We start from the raw sequence: 12922 nt of genomic DNA on the forward strand, positions 1-12922 counted from the left end.
GCCCCCACCGTACCCGGGTACGCCTGAGCAGCCCCAGCGTCATGCTGTGGACTTACCGGACGTGGGGGAGGACTTCTGCTCTTGGGAACTAGCTGTGTGTTGCAGCTTTTTTCCTCTACCTTTGCCTCTCGGCAGAAAGGATGAGCCTCTAGCCCTCTTGCTTTTCTGGGGCCGAAAGGACTGTACCTGATAATACGGTGCTTTCTTTTGCTGTGGGGCAGCCTGTGGCAAAAAGGTCGATTTCCCAGCAGTAGCTGTGGACACGAGGTCCGAAAGACCATCCCCAAACAGTTCCACCCCCTTATAGGGCAAAACTTCCATGTGCCGTTTTGAGTCGGCATCGCCCGACCATTGCCGAGTCCATAACCCCCTTCTGGCTGCAATGGACATAGCGCTTACTCTTGATGCCAGCCGGCAAATATCCCTCTGTGCATCACGCATGTATAAGACTGCATCTTTTATATGCTCAATCGTCAGCATAATATTGTCCCTATCCATGGTATCAATATTATCCGACAGGGAATCTGACCACGCAGCAGCAGCAGCACTGCACATCCAAGCTGATGCAATCGCTGGTCGCAATATAATGCCTGAGTGTGTGTAAATAGCCTTTAGGGTAGCTTCCTGCTTCCTATCAGCAGGTTTCTTCAGGGTGGCCGTATCCGGAGACGGTAGTGCCACCTTCTTTGATAAGCGTGTCAGCGCCTTATCTACCCTAGGGGGCGTTTCCCAACGTGACCTATCCTCTAGCGGGAAAGGGTACGCTGCCAATAACCGTTTTGAAATTATCAATTTCATATCGGGGGAAGTCCATGCTTCCTCACACACCTCATTTAAATTCCTCAGATGCAGGAAAAACTACAGGTAGTTTTTTCTCACCAAACATAATACCCTTTTTTGTGGTACCTGGGGTATTATCAGAAATGTGTAAAACATTTTTAATTGCCCCAATCATGTAACGGGTGGACCTATTGGAGGGTACACTAGTCTCATCATCGTCGACACTGGAGTCGGTATCCGTGTCGACGTCTGTATCTGTCACCTGAGGTAGCGGGCGTTTTAAAGCCCCTGATGACATTTGAGACGCTGCAACAGGCACAAGCTGTGTAGCCGGCTGTCCTATGTCGTCAAACCTTTTGTGTAAGGAGTTGACACTTTCACGCAATTCCTTCCATAAGTCCAACCACACAGGTGTCGACCCCGCAGGGGGTGACATCACATTCACAGGCATTTGCTCCGCCTCCACATCAATTTCCTCCTCATACATGTCGACACAACAGTACCGACACACAGCAGACACACAGGGAATGCTCTTACAGAGGACAGGACCCCACAAAGCCCTTTGGGGAGACAGAGGGAGAGTATGCCAGCACATACCAGAGCGCTATATATCACAGGGATATCACCTATAAAAGTTTTTTCCCCTTATAGTTGCATAATATAGTTATACTGCGCCAATTTTGTGCCCCCCCCCCTCTCTTTTTTTACCCTTTTCTGTGCAGGACTGCAGGGGAGAGCCAGGGAGCGATCCTTCCAGCGGAGCTGTGAGGGAAAATGGCGCCAGTGTGCTGAGGGAGATGGCTCCGCCCCTTTATTGGCTGGCTTTCTCCCGCTATTGTAAAAGTTCTGGCAGGGGTTAATAAACACCTATATAGCCCCAAGGGCTATATATAATGTCAGTTCGCCAGCCAAGGTGTTAATATTGCTGCTCAGGGCGCCCCCCCCCCCCTCCCCAGCGCCCTGCACCCATCAGTGACCGCAGTGTGTGGTGTGCATGAGGAGCAATGGCGCACAGCTGCAGTGCTGTGCGCTACCTTGGAGAAGACAGAAGTCTTCAGCCGCCGATTTTCCGGACCACCTTCTTGCTTCTGGCTCTGTAAGGGGGACGGCGGCGCGGCTCCGGGAACGGACGACGAGGTCGGGTTCTGTGTTCGATCCCTCTGGAGCTAATGGTGTCCAGTAGCCTAAGAAGCCCAAGCTACCACCACTTAGGTAGGTTCGCTTCTTCTCCCCTTAGTCCCTCGGTGCAGTGAGCCTGTTGCCAGCAGGTCTCACTGAAAATAAAAAACCTAACATATACTTTCTTCCTAGGAGCTCAGGAGAGCCCCTAGTGTGCATCCAGCTCGGCCGGGCACAGAAATCTAACTGAGGCTTGGAGGAGGGTCATAGGGGGAGGAGCCAGTGCACACCAGGTAGTCCTAAATCTTTCTTTAGAGTGCCCAGTCTCCTGCGGAGCCCGTCTATTCCCCATGGTCCTTATGGAGTCCCCAGCATCCACTAGGACGTCAGAGAAATACATAATACAGGATATCTTTGTGAAAATCCTATATTAGATAAAACCTGACGCACCAAGCCCCCTCAGGTTATAGAATATAGGGATAGCAGGTTGAGTGAAAGACACGAAATGGATACCACTCAGCTATCTAATGCACACACAAATAGTCACAGTCTGTACAATGCAGAGGTTATTACTAACAATAATACTGCACTGGACTAGCTTACACAGCTATATAACAATAGATATAACAGTACACAGTAATACCTGGATGTATATCACAGGGTAATTGTACTATAAACCCCTGACTAAATGCACTCTTTCTTACTAACACTGACTAAAAAAGGCAGGTAGAATACTTAAGTGTCATGTAAAGTCATAGCGCTGACAACCAGGCGGCTTTACATAGTAGGATTTGCCCAAGCAGTCCCAGGAACAGTGAGCTGAGGGATAATGGCGCCACAGACACTGACAGGGAGTGAGGAAAAGACAGAGATGCAGCTTCAGGGTGGGAACACTTGCTGGAAATGGCGCCCTGGTTCTGGGGGAGGGGCTTCAGGTCTAAGCCTTATCCCCCTGCTGGCAAAACCACCGGGTACTGTGGGCGATATAAGAATTGGTTTAGATAGAAAACCTGACCTGCGCCCATGCCTTGGTGATATAGTGGGATCGCCTGTATCCAGTGTCCAACGCGCATGGCCTGACTCCCACTGACCACGCCGGATCACGATAAAGACAGGGTCCCGCAAGCGGGACCCACTTACCACCTCCCGAAGCGTGGCCATGCTATCCTGGAGAGCCCCAGCTGTGTGTGTCTAACGTGAAGAAAACCGGAGCCTCAGCTGTAGGTACCCAGCAACCAGGGCTCGGGAGTGTACAGCGCCGCTGGGGAGAGCTGGAGCTGCAGCAGTGAATGTCTCTGACATTTACACACCGCTGCTGCCCTTGTAGTCTTCACTTTTTCTTCAAAAAAAGCTCTTCTTAGGGCTGCCTGGAGCAGCCCCTCTGTTCAGTGCCTGCTTACTGCAGCACCAACTTACAAACTGAGCTCCTGTGCAGGGAGGCGGGGTTATAGAGGAGGCGGCACTATGCATTCTTTGAACAGTCAAAGCTTTTCAGCCTGTTGGTACCTCGGATCAAGATCTTACTTTACACCCCCTATATCTATCCTTGTGGAGCCCAGTGTACCCTGCAGCAGAAAAAGAGGTTTGTTTGGAGCATGTATGGAGACTTAGGTATTTGGATTATCTACAGAGCCCACCGGGATCATTGTCATCAGAAAATGTCACCAAAGGTAAAGACCAATCTCAGTCACTCAAAATGGCAAATGCAGCATTTTTATGGGGTCCCTTAGTAGTACAGCAGTGGTATATATGAAATTATAGGAGAGGCAGCATCCAGATGGGTTTCATGTATCGCAATAACAAAAGCCTTCAGTTTAGGTATGGAGATTATATAGGGGGGTTTGGACTGCACACCCTAACTAAACATAATAAGAGGTGCTACCATGCCGCACACAGAAAAAAAGAATGTAAAGAACCTCACTTTTACTAGATGTAAACAGACAAATTTATTACAATTATTCTGATTTTAGTAATGTTTGGAGAGTGCACCTGCATTTTTTTGTGTGGCACTACAAGTCTCAGCATGGTAGCACCTCATATATAGTTATGGTGTGCAGGACAGGGCCCCCTGCCCTTAATATTCTACATTGTGTGCAGGTATAGTATGTACAGTTGATGTTGGAGACTCCTTCAGTCGGGATTGGCACCCCTCCTACCTACCTACCAATGGGTGATTTTAATTATGAACCCTTGCATTTGCAGAATGGATATTGAACAAGTCATTAATAATGGTCAGACCTGAATACATTTATATAGAGTGTCAGTAATGAGGATGAGTTTGAGGTGTGGGACCCTCTGGGTTGGTGTGGCCAGGCTGCTTCATGGCATCACAATGTAACCCTTAATTTAGTACTTTACAGCAACCTATTTGTTTTTTTTATCATTTTTAACACATGTATTATTATCTGTCATCCATGTAACACTCTTCACACATAGCAGCTGCTCTCTGCACCCTCTATCACTTTACTTGATACCTCTCTCTAGTGTGGTGCCTTAGTATGGTTTGGCTGAGTGGTTTGCCCTGGACTTGAACCTTTAGAATGTTCGCGACCTCCCTGATGAGTTTTCCTGGGTGGGTAGGTTCATACTTTTGGCCAAAATTATGCAAATAACCTCACTTTTTTACGTGATTAATTACAAAATGTATTACAATTATTCTGATTAGTAATGTTTGGAGAGTGCACCTGCGTTCTTTTTTCTAGGTAAGGAGATTAGCCTTATATATTGCAAGGCCGACCTCCTTTTATTAGGAGAATTCAGACCCTTAAGTGGGTACACACTAGACATTGTGCAAATGACGTGACGGTCGTCTTGATTTCCCTTCATCCCCAGAACAAGTGATACAGTGCGTACACACTGTGCAATCCTTCAAATGATCGAAAGGTACATCTTGCATTGTTTGGTCATTGAATAATTAACGATATATGTCTGGTTGGCCGTACACACTACACGGTTTGCACATAATCATTAAAGGTAACTTCTGATCTGCCTGCACTGCATGGTATGTCTGTGGGTAGTGGCACAGCCTCAACCACTCACAATACCTAGAATGAATAAGATACAGTATACAGTCACACTGTAGAAGAAGCAAAAGGGGCAATGATAATGACCACCCCATTTCTGCTGCCACAAAAATGCATATAAGAGTCATGTGACCCAGTTTAAGCACCATAAATACTTTTATTATAACCAATAATAAACTTCTATACTGTTATATGATGTTACTTTAGCTTTATTGGGGGGTACAGGCAGATTTACCAATATTTCACTTTTCACTGCCGGCAACGATTTTGCAGTAATCCCATTTTTGCGAATTTGCAATTCAATAGGTGAATCGCGGGAGCTTAAAAAAGCTGCGAGAAGAGAAATCATTGTAAATTATGTGGCTAATTGAATTCCTCCCTATAAGATTTTTAACAGTGATGTTTCTATCATTCTTGTATAACATTTCTAGATTGCAAACATCATTACATACTCAATCGCAGGTGTGTGTGTCTCACGGTGACACAAGGCCTGAATATAGATAGTAAGTTGAATGCTTTCCTCTAATTCCCTAAAGGATCCTGCAACCCACATACATCATTTGAGAAATGTAACTTAACACTTGCACTCAGCAACACCAAATTTTTGGTTTACTTATATCATTATTTTATCCCATGTCTTTATTTATTTTGAACTTAAAATAGATTTTTATACTCACATTTTCACTACCTTATTTTTTCATTCAGATTTTTTATTTAATCTTTTATTATTTGTAGCTTGTCTTTATTTTTATTTTTTCATTTTTCTGTTTACTTTATTTTTATCTTAACTTTTCGTTTTTAATTTTTATTTATCTTTCACTCATTTCCACCACATATCGATCATTTCCTCCAGCACGCCCGGAGGTGGTGGAAATAAGTGAAAGATAAATAAATACGTTTCCTCAGTGTCATCATTCTTCTCCCTTTTTTCCATTCTTTTACTTTATTTCTCCCATCTACTTTTTTATATCCTTAAAAGCATATCACAACATTATCAGGAACATGAGGCTGACGATGATTTTTACTCCTGGTTTTGGGCATTTCTGGTATTTTTAAATAAAGTGTTTTTTACCTATTTAAAGACCGACCTAAGAAAAAAGCAACCTTGAAAAAGATTCTGAATAGATTAGACATGTCCAAACAAAACTAGTACAACAAAGTATCCCCCTGGCGTTAATTAAATGACTCAGTGTTTAAAAATATCTTAAATTGTGTGCATGCAGCTCACTGTGAAAAAAAAGGGACTCCTCTACCCTTTCACCATAATCCACTAGAAAAAAAAACACAAATCACAGATAGCGCTAGCAGACTTATTTAAAAAAAATGTTTTATTTATCTTGGATCATAAATTTAATTTATAACTCCTTTCTATACCTCTATATTTGGTTCTATATGAATTTTAAATGATTTATTACTATCTCAAAACATGGCAATGTAAAACATAGCAATTTATCACAGAAATAAGAATAATTATCTCACAGTATCACATCCAGCATTACAATATATCCATGCTCCACTCTATAAATAAGACAATTTTGTCATACACAAAGTAACACAAATGGATACAATTATCTCATAATATCCTATTCAGTGTTACAAAGTATCCAAGCTCCACTCTATATTCTGTATCTTTATCAGTTCAGACTGGAAGATGGTGATGTAGAAATATTCATAGCAAAAAAATTGTGCAGAGTCTCTTAGTCCAATTATGGAAATATATTCAGTCATCCATGCAACTTTGAAGTAAAAAGTTCTCTGCTATTGCATTTATTAATTGGTTAGCATGCATGATCTTACTGAGGAAGCTGCTGACGGACACAGGCGGGGAAACGCGTCTTTTAAAGTTTTTAAAAAAAAACGATCCTGAACACCTCCAATTGGTACACCATGCCAGGACAAACTTGCCTCACTACTGGGGAAAAATAACCTACTCGATCTCTGGATAAGGCTTGCTGAGAATGTATTTGAGCACCAGAGCCGGGAATTAAAGAGGAATAGAACCCAGGAGGAGGATGTGGTGATGTATGCGCATTAACACGGCCATGTATAATTAATAGCTGCTGTGCATGAACAAACTTGCTTCTTTAAAACCCTGTATGAGAATCAACTAACAAAAATATAACTAACAGCTGTTGTGCATGAACAAACTTGCTCTCTCTAAGGGAAACCATATAGAACCCATGCATGCAAGAGTTAAGAGACATGCTTCAGCAAGCAGCCAATAGGATTTGATATTGCCAGTATATGCCATATAAAAGAGGGGATAAGGTCACCAAACATCCACCTTTGATAAAGATGCATGGACGCAGCGAAACGCATCAGGGGACAGTGTATACGCTATTTCAGAGACCTGCATTCTCCCTTCTCCAGACGGTAGCTAGCTGTGGGAATTTGGACAGTCCAAACAGCAGACCATTTACCAGGCTGACCCAGCTATTGTGAACTAAGGATTCTGATACCATTGCGTGAAGCCCTATTGCCACAAGGACCATCGCTACAGGATCCTATACTTTGGAACACACAGCCGGTAATTTACCATCATTGGAAGTGTATACACCATTCTGACTGTCATGAACTGTCCATCATCATAATGAGACATGGTCGTTTTCAATTTGCAGCTGGCACTTATTTTATTGTATTTTATATACATCCCCCAATTTCAGCTTATGATCAATTTTTCACATAACAATTCTGTATCTTTTTAATTCATTAAATTGTGATTTTATTGATTTATAGCGCTGTTAACCTGTATCATATTTTGTATTTATCCTGGGGAGATTGACTACCTCCCACTATACAGAAGCTAGAGAAACACCCATCCCAGCGCCTGAATTTATATACTTGGTATATATCCTTTGCAGGATAGCAAAGCTAACCCAACATATAAAAGGGACCACAATGGCAGACCAACCAGAAACACTTACGCCAGGTAAGAAGGATTCGAAGCACTGAGGCGGGCGCCCAGTATCCACTACGTACTACGAGAAAAGGAATTACCGGTAGGTATTAAATTCCTATTTTCTCTAACGTCCTAGTGGATACTGGGGAACTGTACTTTAGTACCGTGGGGAAGTCCCAAAGCTCACAAAATGGGTGGGAGAGTGCTGAGACCCGTGCAAAACCACCTGACCAAACTGAAGGTCATCCTTGGCCAAGGTGTCGAACCTATAGGACTTAACAAAAGTGTACGAACCAGACCAAGTTGCAGCTCGGCACAACTGTAAGGCCGAGACAACCCCGTGCAGCCACCCAGGAACCTCATCGAGAGGGCCTGAACAGACATTGGCAAAGGCAGAGCCGCCAAAGTATATGCTTGTTGAATGGTCAACCTGAGCCAACGAGCAATAGCTTGCTTAGAAGCCAGACAACCAATATTGGTGGCATCATAAAGGACAAAAAAATTGAGTCAGATTTCCGATGATGAGCCGTCCTTTTGACATAAATCCTCAGAGCCCTCACCACATCCAAGGACTCTGGGTCAACGGAAGCGTCAGACAACACTGGAACCACAATAGGTTCATTCACGTGAAAAGCTGCTAGCACTTTGTGCAACAACTGAGGCCGGGTCCTAAATTCAGCCCTGTCTTCAGGAAAAATCAAACATGGGCTCTTACAGGATAAGGCCCCCAATTCAAAGACACGTCTGGCAGACGTCAATGCTAGTAACATAACAGTCTTCCAGGTAAGACATTTTAATTTCACCCTATGTAAGGATTCAAACCAGTACGACTGAAGGAAGGACAAAACCACATTCAGATCCCACGGAGCCGTGGGTGGTACGAAGGGCGGTTGCATATGAAGAACACCTTTCAGGAAGGTCTGTACTTCTGCCAACAGAGCAAGTTGTTTCTGGAAGAAAATAGAGAGTGCAGAAATCTGCACTTTGATGGAGCTTAAACGTAGGCCCATACCCACTCCCGCTTGTAGGAATAGTAGACCAATTCGCAATTCCATGGGAGAAACCTTTCTACCTTCACACCAAGAAACATACTTTTTCCAGATACAATGATAATGTTTCGACGTAACCACTTTCTGGGCCTGTACCATAGTGGAAATAACCCTGGGGGGGGGGGGAGGACCTTTTCTGGCTAGAATCTCCCTCTCAACTTCCAAGCCATCAAACAAAGCCACTGTAAGTCTGGATAGACGAATGGTCCTTGCTGAAGAAGATCCTTTAGAAGCAGCAGAGGCCAGGGTTCTTCCAGAAACATCGTCAGGAGGTCCGCATACCAAACCCATCAAGGCCAATCCGGGGCAATCAGAATTGTCTGAACGCTTTTCCTTTTGAGTCTTTTTAGAACCCTTGGGATTAGAGGGATTTGAGTGAACAGGTATACAAACTGCTAAATCCATGGCGTCGTCAGCGAATCCACTGCTACTGCCTGCGGATTCATCGTTCTAGAATAGTAATGGAGTAGCTTCTTGTTGAGATGAGAAGCTGTCAGATCTATCTGCAGACAGCCCCACTGGTGAATTAGTTGTTGAAACACCTGAGGATGAATGCCCCATTCCCCAGAATGGAGGTCATGCCTGCTGAGGAAGTCTGCTTCCCAGTTGTACACTCCTGAAATTAATATGGCTGATATGGCCCTTGCGTTGGTCTCCGCCCAGAGGAGTATTTTTTACACTTCTCGCATTGCCGCTCTGCTTCTTGTTCCTCTTTGTCGATTTATGTATGCCACCGCCGTGGCATTGTCCGACTAAACCCGGATCGCTTGATCCCACAGAAGAGAGGAGGCTTGTGGAAGGGCATCGTAGATTGCCCTGAGTTCCAGGACATTTATCGGCAGTGCAGATTCCTGACTTGACCATCTCCCCTGGAACTGGACCCCCTTGGTCACAGCCCCCCAACCCCAGAGACTGGCATCCATTGTCAGTAGAATCCATGACTGGGTACTGAAACTCCGGCCTTCTACCAGATGAGGAACTTGTATCCACCACAACAGGGAAATCTGTGCTTTTGGAGATCGGGTTACACTCTGATGCATGTGTAGGCGAGACCCTGACCACTTGTCCAGCAAATCCAGATGAAATGGCCGGGCATGAAACCTGCCGTATTGGAAAGCTTTGTATGCGGGTACCATCTTGCCCAACAAGAGTATGCAGAGATATTTTGAGACCTTGCAAGGTCGGAGTACTGACTTGGATAGTCAAGGCCTTGTCCATTGGAAGAAACACCTTCTGAGATACTGTGTCCAGTATCATTCCCAGGAACTGAAGTCATTGGGATGGTTCCAAGTGAGCTTTCTGAAAATTTAGGATCCACACATGATCCATAAGCAGGCAAGTTGTCAGGTCGATGCTTTGCAGCAGATGTTCCCAGGAAATTGCTTTTATCAGGAGATCGCCCAAGTATGGGACTATGTTAACTCCCATCTTGTGCAGTTGCAGCATCATCTCCGCCATGACCTTTGTGAAAACCCTTGGAGCTGTGGAGAGACCTAAGGGTAAGGCCTGAAACTGGAAGTGGTTGTCCAATATGGCGAATCTGAGGTAAGCCTGATGAGGAGGCCACATGGGAATTTGCAGGTAAGCATCTAGGGATACTAGAAATTCACCCTCCTCCAGACCAGACACCACTGCCCACAGGGACTCCATCTTGAATTTGAACACCCGTAGATACGGGTTCAGAGCCTTCCGGTTCAAGATGGGCCGCACCAAACCGCCCAGTTTTGGTACGACAAAAAGACTGGAGTAAAAACCACTGTTGTGTAATGGCGGGAACCACGACTCCCGTCTGAAAAAGTTTTTGAATGGCTTCTTGTAAGGTAACTTTTGCTGTGGGTGAAGCTGGAAAGCCTGACCTGAAGAAACTGTGAGTAGTAAGTGCTTGAAATTCCAGCTGGTATCCCTGGGAAATGAGATCCCTCATCCAAGGATCCCGGCAGGACTCCGCCCACACGTAGGCGAAGTGTTGAAGGCGAGCACCTACCTGAAAGTTGCCTTGCTACTAGGGCCAGCCGTCACACAGAAGGCTTTGGGGCAGGGGTTTCGGTGGTCTGGTGCAAGCATGCAGCAGCTGCAGGCTTACGGGACTTACCACGAGATCCTCTGGTAGCATTGGAGGCCCCTTGGCCTCTGCCTCTGAATCTTGCCACACGAAAGGACTGCAAAGAGGGCACCGAGTAGGAACATCTAGCAGGTAGCACAGCCGACGGCAGATAGTTAGATTTACCCGCTGTCACCTGAGATATCCACTTGTTCAATCCCTCTCAAACAAAGCATCTCCTGTAAAGGGAAGATTTTCTACACCCTTTTTGGAATCAGGATCCGCTGACCATTGATGTAACCAGAGCTCTGCAGGCCAAAACCGCCACAGTTGTAGTACGGCCATTAATCTGACATAATTCGATGACCGCCTCGCTCATAAAGTTTGTAGCATCCTGTATATGTTGCGGCAGTGTAATGATCTCCTCCTGAGGCAGGGAGTTGAACCCATTTATTATATAATCAGACCATTTTACCACTGCCCTTGAAATCCAACCACAAACTAATACCCCTTTTCCATCTGTAGCACGGGTCGCAGCCGGGAGCCTGACACGGCTGCGACCCGTGCTACAGCCCCCTTTCCCACAGCGCTCACCAACCCGGCATATTGCCAGGTTGGTGACGCTGCTGCTTACGTGGCAGGGGCGGCGCTGGGAGATCACATGACTGTGAACGGGAGCCATGTTGCCTCGACATGGCTTCCGTTCACATTACACAGCTTACCGGGTTGAACACGTCACTTGAACCGGAAATTTGCCGGGGCTGTTTCTACTAGGAAAAACACGGGTAAATGCATGCCCCCGTGTTTTTCAAGGTAGTGGAAAAGGGGTATTAATGGGACGCTGAGCAACGCCCGCTGCCGTATATAGTGCTTTGAGAGTGGTCTCAATTTTACGGTCAGCTGGGTCTTTCAGAGATATAGCCCCAGGTACTGGCAGTACCAAGTTTACTTGACAGTCTGGAAACAGAAGTATCGACTGATGGGGTTTTTTTCCCATACCTTCCTGTCTTCTGCGGGGAAGGGAAAGTAAGATAACCTCTGAGGAGTTTTTAATTTTTTGTCAGGGTTGACCCATGCCTCCCTGGCCAGGGAGTTTAATTCCTTTGATACAGGAAACGTGGCTGAGGATTTTGCTTTTACATTAAAATACAATTCCTCATCTGGTTCTGCTTCCTTATTGGGTATGTTGCGAACCTCCCTAACAGCATAAATGAGGGCCTCTAACCCGGGTGGACAGAGAGCTGTCCTCCATATCAACTTCTGTTTCATCTAAATCTGGATGCTCAGAATCAGATTAGAGCACCTGTGGAAGTGAGCGTTTATGTGACACCAACAGAGGGTGCTGAGGAGCCTGTCTGTTATCTGCAGTCTAAGCCATACTATCAACAGACTGTTTTAACACCTGTCATTCTTTTCTAGCTGTAGCTAGTTCAGTATTAATATTATGAATCATGCCTTTAAAAGATTCTAACCAGTAAGGTGCCTGTGTACTATTTCCCTGAGAGGATAATGAACACTGTTCACACAGGAGAGAACCCTCAGAGGAAGATGCAAAATGACAAGAAGTACACATAACTTTGTCTGCAGACATGTTTTACACAGTGTGACACAATGACAGTGCAGTGAAACACAAACTAAACACCACCACACAGACCCTAGAGAGCCCTTGGAGTGACACAGAGAGAAATGAGACCAGTGCACACACACACACACACACACACACACACACACACACACACACACACACACACACACACAGCAGCGCAGTGTCCTGCTGTGTACGCTGATTAAACCTGTTTTGCCTTGGAGCAGCGGCGTTACCGCTGATATGCTCCCTCCCATTGCTATGAACCCTCTGGTACCAGTACAGAGTCTGTGCAGCCGGGTCCGTGGAGGAGAAGAGTGTATGCAGCCTTGCGATCTGCAGCAGCAGGAAATGGAGCCTTACCGCCTCTAGTCCCGCTCTTTGGGAAGCCCCGCCTCTGTAATGGTGCACGGTCCCTCTTAGTTT

At 45.5% G+C, this 12922-nt stretch overlaps 1 protein-coding gene across 1 annotated transcript in view; it reads left to right on the forward strand.

Annotated features, from left to right (window-relative positions):
- LOC135057081 (oocyte zinc finger protein XlCOF7.1-like) overlaps positions 1-12922 on the forward strand; it is a gene marked incomplete at its 5' end in the record, with an annotated part of 138213 nt that overhangs the window by 29259 nt on the left and 96032 nt on the right. The gene's annotated exons all lie outside the window — the stretch shown is intronic.

Source organism: Pseudophryne corroboree, chromosome 3, assembly GCF_028390025.1.
Source record: "Pseudophryne corroboree isolate aPseCor3 chromosome 3, aPseCor3.hap2, whole genome shotgun sequence".
Lineage (NCBI taxonomy): Eukaryota > Metazoa > Chordata > Amphibia > Anura > Myobatrachidae > Pseudophryne > Pseudophryne corroboree.